We start from the raw sequence: 9,702 nt of genomic DNA on the forward strand, positions 1-9,702 counted from the left end.
CATATATTTTTATTAGGGGATTGAGTCTATTGTTATTGAGAGATATTAAAGACAAATGATTGTTAGTTCTTGCTATGTTTGTTGTTATAGGTGGCATTATATGCATGTGAATCTCTACTTTGATATTTATTTTGAGATGATTGTTTTTACTTTGGTGTACTTACCCTCCTTGTGTTGGAGTTTTCCTTCTAGAATCCTCTGTAGGGCTGGAATGATAGATAGATATTGTTTAAATTTGTTTTTTTCCTGGAATATTTTGGTTTCTCCATGTATGTTAATTGAAAGTTTTGTTGAGTATAGTAGCCTGGCCTGCCATTTGTGCTCTCTTAGGTTCTGTATGGACTCTGTCAAGGCCTTTCTGGCTTTTAGAGTCTCTGTTGACTTATAGGTCCACCTTTATATGTTACTTGGCTTATCCCTTACAGCTTTTAAATATTCTTTCTTTGTTCATTGCATATAGTGTTTTGAGTATTATGTGATAAAAGAATTTTCTTTTCTGGTCCAATCTATTTGGTTTTCTAAAGGCTTTTTTTTTACATTTGTGGCCATCTCTTTCTTTAGGAAAGTTTTCTTCTATGATTTTGTTGAAGACATTTTCAGGACCTTTGAACTGGAAATCTTAGCTCTCTTCTATTCCTTTTATTCTTAGATCTTGTTTTTCATTGTGTCCTAGATTTCCTGGGTGTTTTTGGCTAGGAGTTTTTTATGTTTTGAATTTTCTTTGAAAGTTGTGTCAATATCTTCTAAGCATCTTATAGACCTGAGATTCTCTGTCTCTTGTATTCTGTTGATGATGGGTTTTCATTTCAAGGGATGCCTCTATTTGTGTTTTCTTTCTTGTTTCTACTTCCACTTTTGCTTCTTGGACTGCTTTGTTTAATTTGATTGTGTTTTACTGTATTTCTTTAAGGGATTTATTTGTTTCTTTTTTAAGGGCTTCTAACTGTTTCTCTGCATTTTCCTGTATTTCTTTTAGTAATTAACTTATATTCTCCTTAAAGAACTCTATTATATTTATGAGATAGAATTTTAGTTTAGTTTCCTGATTTTCAGGTTTGTTGGTATATCCAAGTCTTTCTGTGGTGGGAAAACTAGGTTCTAGGATGACAAACTATATTGGTTTCTGTTATATATGGTTTTAGACTTGCCTCTTGCCATCGGGACATCTCTAGTGTCATGTGAATTGATTGTCTCTGCCTGGAATCTGCATTGCATCCTGTGTCCTTAGGTTTTGGTGGCTGTAGCAGAACTCTTGTGAGGCCTTTAGACTGTGGGATCTTCAGAGCAGCAGACAAGCTGAAAAATCTTTTGCCCTGCATGCAGTAAATCCCCTGGGAGACTTTCAGAGTATGAGGTCTTCAGAGAAGCAGACAAGCTGATGATCTGTTGCCCTGTGTAAAGCAGAATACCTTAGTGATCTTCAGACTGTTGTGTCTTCTAAGAGCAGCCAAGCTGTTGCTCTGCTTGTAGCTGCTCTTTGAGACCTTCAGAATGTAGTATCTGTTGCCCTGTGTGCAGCAGAACTCCTAGGAGGCCTTCAGATATTTGGGTCTTCAGCTACATTATAAAATTTTAAAACATGTAAATATGAAACTCTCCTGCTACTATTATGATTGTTGCAGTCCAACTCTGGTGGTGGTAGTAGAGTACATAGATACATGTATAGATAGATAGATAGATAGATAGATAGATAGATATAGAGATATATAAAGTCACAATTCTTGATCAAATGGTATTTAGAAAGAGTACTTTATGAACCTGTATTAAAACACTTTTCACAATCTGTGTGTATATGTCTATGTGTACATAAAATTTTCTGTCATACATATTATATAGTTTGAGAGACTGTTCAATTCTATATTCTGACTGGCATGTAAATGTCTATATAGCTCAGGCTTGCTTTAAACTCATGGCAATCTTTTTGACTGACCCTTTTTGTGCTCCAATTATAGGTATGCACCACCATGCTTAGCTGCTATTTTTGTTGTTTAATTTGTGAGAATTTGTTTGAAATGTAGTTATTGAACATCAAAAATAAACCTGTCATATAAATATTTCCCATGTTATAGATTGAAGTTTATGCTATTTCTTTTATTAAAAAGGAAGAAAGGAAAATGACTGAGGTAAATAAGACATGTAATGAAAGTAAGATAGAACTTCAGTCTAGCCGGGCAGTGGTGGCTCACACCTTTAATCCCAGCACTTGGGAGGCAGAGTCAGGTGGCTTTCTGAGTTCGAGGCCAGCCTGGTCTACAGAGTGAGTTCCAGGACAGCCAGGGCTATACAGAAAAATCCTGTCTTGAAAACCCCCCCAAAAAAGACCTTGAGTCTAGTAGACTATAATGTATAACTGCGAGTCATAAGTAGATTGCAATAAAAATAAATTATTGCATTTGAAAACATCTAACAAAATGTTGGAAAATTATATTGAAAAGTAATGACAAATTGAAGTATACAAGGGTGAAGGAGGAAAGACTTTGAAAAGATATTAGGCAAAAATACCTGGAGAGGCCCTTGATCCTGTGAAGACTGGATGTCCCAGTGTAGGTGACTGTCAGGGCAAGGAGGTGGGAGCTGGTATGTGGATGGGTGGAAAAACACCCTCATAGAAGCAGGGGGAAGAGGATAAGATAGAGGGTTTCTGGGAAGGGAACCAGGAAAAGAGATAATATTTGAAATGTTAAGTAAAGAAAATATCCAAAAGAAAATAATATCTGTCTTGAGGAAAACATGTATTTAATCATCTCTCTCTCTCTCTCTCTCTCTCTCTCTCTCTCTTTCTTTCTCTCTCTCCCTCCTTCTGTCCCCTCTTCTTGGAAAAACAATCACTTCTGAAAAAAATCATTCCTTGATCAAAGAAAAGATGTCATCTAGGAGAGCATCTAGGAAAGCATGCTATGAATCTATGTTTAAATGCTTTTCAAAATCTGTTTCTGGAAAAAATATGATTTAGATTCATTTTAGAAAATAGATTCACTTCCCACATATTCACAATTGCAAAAAACAAAATGCCAAGTAAAAAATTGGTTGACAGTAACTTAAAGTTGATTTTTTAAATGAAAAGATAACTTTTAATAAAAAACAAAAATACCTTTTTCAACCAACTTGTATTATCAGATTCAGTAGTTTAATATGTCAAAAAGACAGTTTTCAGAATGTTCAGAAACAAATTTTCCTTTAGGGGCATATAAACAAACAAAGTCCAGTTCTAATGAAAAAGCTGAAGTGAAGACACTCCTATTTACTATACCTAGACTAAGAGCACACCTCATTCCAGAACAATTCTGTGTCTGAAAAAATTCAGGTCACAAGTCTTGGTTTCTTGGAGTTTCCTCACAATCACTCATAAATCTCCACATAATAATTTCATTCTTGAAAAGTGTTCCAAAAATACTCAAATTTTAATAATCTTTCTTATTCATGTTAATTATAAATATGATGAAAAACTGGTAATTTGTTTTTACTACATTTTTTTCTTTTTCCAATAAACACCTCTAATTTATACTGACTAGATATAAAAAATACAGTGCTTCAGTTTTCTTTTAATTTGTATTTGGTTTGGTTTGTAAAAGAATCACCTTAATATTTGTAAAATGCTTGATATTTCTAATATGCATTATAACTATAGTTCAGATGTCTGAAACTTTTATTCAAAATATCACAATGATCCTTGTATTTAGTTTTCTAAGCAAAATTTATATTTTATCTATCTCTTTATTACCAAACTATAAATATACATATATACCAATATATACATATTCATATAAAACCATCCAAAAGGCATTTAATCCTTTAGAATTTTTCAAAATATGTAAGGAAATTATTGTTCTGCTTGACAGTATTTATGTATGCTGCAATATACATTGCATAACTTGTATTTCCTTCAGTTCTAGTTTTTATGCCTTTAAGATTTTTTTAAAAAAATGACGTTTCACTGAAAGTATCAGAATTGTAAGTATTTGGAAACCACCCTTCTTAAATGCCATTTTTTGAGGCAAGTATGTTATGTCTTTCATGTCATAATTGTGGGACTCAGGAAATAGAGAATTTGCTAGAGAAACTAAAATCATATTAGGAAAAATAAGATACCTCTGATAATATATGAAGTAAATCTATATCTTAGGAAACAACAGAATTGAGGCACTCATTATTTCTTGGCTGCTATCAAGCAAGGATGTCAGTAAAGTGACATGTCAGCTTGATTTACATGCATATCTCTCATGATCCTCAGGTTATAATACTAGCCCTCAATGAATGGGAGAACACATTCAGTTTCTCAGATTCTAAGTCCATTTCCACATACTTGTAGATGCAGACCCTATCATCTGACTTTGGTTCCTAATATACTTTCCATAAAAACTTACCTTAGCGGGATGATTAACCCCATAATTTTTGATATTTTAAATCAGGTTTAATCTGAATTTTACTGTTCTATGAGCTGATAACTTTTATTTTTATTTATTTTTCTCCCATCTTGTCTAATATATAAGACGTTGAAATTATAGTCATCAAATAATAAAATTAATACAGGGAAAGAGAAAGATGCTTACTCTCCACACCCAAATATGGGTCTTGTGTTATGGAACAGGTTTTATTTTCTTTATAGATATTCTACAATTCCTGTGGTTTCTACATTTGTTTATCCATCATATCACTTCAAACATATCTTTGTATGTTATGCTTTTAATCAGCATTTAACACTAGATGAAACTCTTGTTATAAACAAGTATCATCTAGTATAATATTTGCCATACCATTTTAGTTTGTTGAATTTGGCTTATATCACTTACTGGAGGATAAATTTCTCTTATGCAAGTAGTGAGTGCTGAATTTCTTTTGATGGTATTATAGCTCTAATGACCAGACACATCTATATAAACTATTTTATTTTTACTATGATCCAGTGATTCAAAACCCATTGTTTTAAGCAACAAAAATTATCTTTCTTACATTTCTAGACATCAAAAGTCTGATAAAATTATCCATGGCTTGAGGTCAGTATTTCCATTTTGGTCAAACCTCAGGAATGGCATATATACCTTGATCATGCTAGCCCATTTTGTCCTGGGAATACTTTTATTCCTGCATATCATGTTAAAGCTTGTCTCTAACATCAATTTGTTGGCAGCCAAAATACATGACTTGAAAGTGAAAATGGACCCCCAGACAGAGTTATTAAATTAACAGGCTGGCACGCCAAGGATGGGTAAGATTCTGCAGAGAGCCTTACCAACCTAAGACATAAGTGCATTACTTTAGATAATGCATATTTCATGATGGGTAAGGAAGGCATTCTTGTCAGAAACAGCTAAGACAGGCTCAGTCTGGTTTAAGAAATAAAAAAGAGGGAGATGTGTAGAGCTTTTGGGGTGGCCTGGCAGGAATCTGACACTGGCCAAGAACAAGGAAATGGGCTGCTTTGAAAGAATCTGATATTGGCCAAAGACAAGGAAATGTGCTTCAGGCAGAAGGCTGATATTAAGCTAGACCAAAAAAAAAAATAACTTCAGGCAGGAATCTAAATCCTAGAGTAGAAGAAAAAAGTAATTATAGGCAGGAATCTAAATCTTAAGCTAGAACAAAGAAGTCATGAAAATAACTTTGGGGTAAGACAGGCAAGTAGTCTCAGATATTTTGGTCATCCTGATAAGCCCTAAGGAACAGTGATCACGAGAGTGCTCACATAATTGTGTTTAATGCCTTGCCTGTTCTTTGACTATTTGTGTTTATTGTCTTGCTTGTTTCTTGACTATTTGCATCTATTGTACTGCTAGTTCTTTGACCTAGAACTGACCTTAATACTTGCCTGTAATTTAAATGGTATAAAATCAAATAAGGAGGAGGAGGGATGGGATAGGGTGTTAATAGGGGGGATGGGGAAATGGGATAACATCTGAATCATAAATAAATAAAATATTGAATATATATGAACAAATTATATATATATATACATATACATATATATGTATATATTCATAGCAACCTCAATGGGCTAATTTCAAGGTACTAACAAGATTGTGTTCTGTCTTTACATTTTAGGTGATCTATTATTTTTGAACTTACAGGGTCCATTTTTCCTGGTATAGTGTCTTCAAAGATAGAATTTTCAAATAGAGTTTTCTCCTCCAAAGTCACATTTTTTTTCTAACTTATACTCATTCTTAGGATGATATTGAGTTCATAAACACAATCTAGAACAATATCACTATTTTCAGTCAACTGATTAACATTCACATTTCTACCAGAAACCTTATTCATTTCAGCAAGGTAACAAAGAATATTAAAAATGTGAAATATATATAATTGCATTTATTGGAAAATTGAAGGCTTTAGTCATCCCAGAATTCCTAATACATGAAAGTTGTTTAGCCACTGGTTGATAGAAAGAAAAGTGCATGAATAAATTTGAGAATAAATAAGTGTTAAGTGTGAAAGAAGATTGTCCAAAAAATGAAGCTGTTTATCAACCTTTGGAAAAATAAAAAGAAAAATTTAACAAAAACAATAAGAATCTTAGCAAAAATAGGACTTAAAGATCTATGTACTTTTGAGGTTAATGAAGTCCATACTTTTTTATTTTTATTGAAAATAGATTTTTTCCACACAATATATTCTGATATTGGTCACAGTTAATCCAGCTCCTTTCCATTTTTTCATCTTCCCAAATCCACACCCATTTTTCTCTCTAGTTTACAAGCAGATATTAAAACTGATAATAAAATTAAGACAGTCATTTCACTTTGCACCTGTGCCTGGAGTGGATTATATGATCTGGATCTCCACCCACTCAGCTCCAAAATTCTGACACATTCAAGATTGCAGGATCACAGGATCAAAGGTTTGCAGGAGGGACAGGCCTCAGTCTGAGACAGGAATGCTGTTAACACCAGAGATAACTAGATGGCAAGAGGCAAGCACAAGATTATAAGCAACAAAAACCAAAACTACTTGGCAGTATACGAATACAGTTCCTCCACTAAAGCAACTCCTGGATACCCCAAAACACCAGAAAAGCAAGATTCAGATCTAAAATACCATTTCATGAAGATGATAGAGGACATTAAGAAGAACATAAATAACTCCCTTAAAAATATATAGAACACAGGTAAACAGGTAGAAGCCCTTAAAGAGGAAATACATAAATCTCTTCAAGAAATACAGAAAAACAATCAAATAGATGAAGGAATTTTAACAATAGTGTCCAGACTCTAAAAATGGAAATAGAAACATTAAAGGAAACACCAAGGGGGATAACCCTAGAGACAGGAAACCTAGGAAAAGACAGCAGGAGTCAGAGAGGCATATATCGCCAGGAGAACATAAGAGAATTGAGATCTGGAGCTTAGAAGATACCATAGAAGACATTGACACAACAGTCAAAGAAAATGCAAAAGGCAAAAAGCTCCTAACTCAAAACTTTTAAGAAACCCAGGACACAATGAAAAGATCAAACATACGAATAATAAGTAGAAACGAGAGTGAAGGTATCCAACTCAAAGGGGGAGTAAATATCTTCAACAAACTTATAGAAGAAAATTTCCCTAACCTAAAAAAAAAATAGATACGTATAAACATGCAAAATGTCTGCAGAATACAAACAGATTGGGCCAGAAACAAAAGTCTTCCCTTCACATATAATCAAAATACCAAATTCATAAAACAAAGAAAGAATATTAAAAGTGGCAAGGGAAAAAGGGTCAAGTAATATATAAAGGCAAACCTATCAGATTTATATCTCACTTCTCAACAAACTCTAAAAGTTAGAAGATCTTGGGAAAATGTTATACAAATACTAGGAGAACAGAAATGTCAGCCCAGGCTACTATTTCCAGCAAAAGTCTCATTTATCACAGATGAAGAAACCAAGGTATTCCATGACAAAAACAAGTTTAAACAATACCCATTCACTAACCCATCTCTACAGAGCATAATAGAAAGAAAACTTCAACATAAGGAGTGAAACTACACCCAACAAATATCAAGAAATTAACCTTCTCACAAAAAAAAAAACAAAAGAAGAGAACCACAAAAAAACATAATTCAATATCTAACAACAAAAATAACAGGGAAACAACATTTATTGTTCTGTAATATCTCTCAACATTAATGGACTCAATTCCCCCAATTAAAAAAACATAGGCTAACAGACTGGATACATACATAGGGCCAGGCATTTTTCTGCATACAGGAAATATACCTCAGTGACAAAGAAAAACACTAACTCCAAGTAAAAGCTTGGGAAAAAATTCCAAGCAAATGGTCCCAAGAAACAAGCTGGAGTACTCATTCCAATATCCAATAAAACAGACTTTAAACTAAAGTTATCAAAAATGATGTGGAAAGACACTACATATTAATCAAAGGAAAATCCACCTAGGTGAACTCTCAATCCTGAACATCTATGCCCCAAAATGCAAGTACACTTACATTTCTAAAGGAAAAGTTACTAACATTCAAAGTACACATTGAACATCACATAATAATAGTAGGCGACTTCAACACCCCTCTCTCACCAATGGACATATCATTTAAACAGAATCTAAAGAAAGACGCAGTGAAACTCATAGATGTTATGAAACAAATGGATTTAACAGATAACTACAGAACATTTAACTTTAAAACAAAAAGAAAATATACCTTTTTCTCAGCACCTCATGGTACTTAGAATTCTAAAATTGATCATATAATTGGACACAAAACAAGCCTCAACTGATACAAGAACATTGAATTAATCCCATATATTCTACTGGACCAGCACAGTCTTGAGGCTGGTCTTCAATAACAAAAACAACAGAAAGCCCACATACACAAGGGAGCTGAACAACTTTCTACTCAATTATAACTTGGTCAGGGAAGAAACAAAGAAAGAAATTAATGACTTTCTAGAATTTAATATATATGAAGGCACAACATACACAAACTTATGACTACTATGAAAACAGACACAATGAAAGCAATTCTGAAAGAAAAACTTATAGCTCTAAATGCTTTCCTGAAAGAATTGGAGAGATCATACACTAGCAGCTTAACAACGTGTTTGAATCCTCTAGAACAAAAAGAAGCAAATACACCCAAGAAGAATATATGGCAGGAAATAAACAAACTCATAGTTGAAGTCAACCAAGTAGAAATAAACAGAACTATGCATAGAATCAATAAAATCAGGAGCTAGTTCTTTGAGAAAAAAAAACCAAGAAAGATAAATCTTTTTTTTCTCAAATGAGATAGATAAATCCTTAGCCCAACTAATTAGAGGGCACAGAGACAGTATCCAAATTAATAAAGTCAGAAGTGAAAAGGTAGATATGACAACAGAAACTGAGGAAATTCAAAAATCTTCAGATCCTACTACAAAAGCCTATACTCAACAGAACTGGAAAACCTAGAGGAAATGGATGATTTTCTAGACCCATAAAAGGTACCAAAGTTAAATCAGGATCAGATAAACCTTTTAAACAGTCTCATCTCCCCTAAGGAAATAGTAGTCATCAAAAATCTCCCAACCGACATTAAAGTAAATGGAAAGAAACGTGAAAAAATAAAAGAAACTTGAAGCAATCCCACTAAAATCATGGAAAAGACAAGGCTGCCCACTCTCCCCCTATTTATTCAATATAGTATTGGAAGTTCTAATCAAATCAATTAGGCAACAACTGGAAATAAAAAAGATGCAAATTGAGAAGGAAAAAGTGAAGATATCAC

This window comes from Arvicanthis niloticus, chromosome X, assembly GCF_011762505.2.
Source record: "Arvicanthis niloticus isolate mArvNil1 chromosome X, mArvNil1.pat.X, whole genome shotgun sequence".
NCBI lineage: Eukaryota > Metazoa > Chordata > Mammalia > Rodentia > Muridae > Arvicanthis > Arvicanthis niloticus.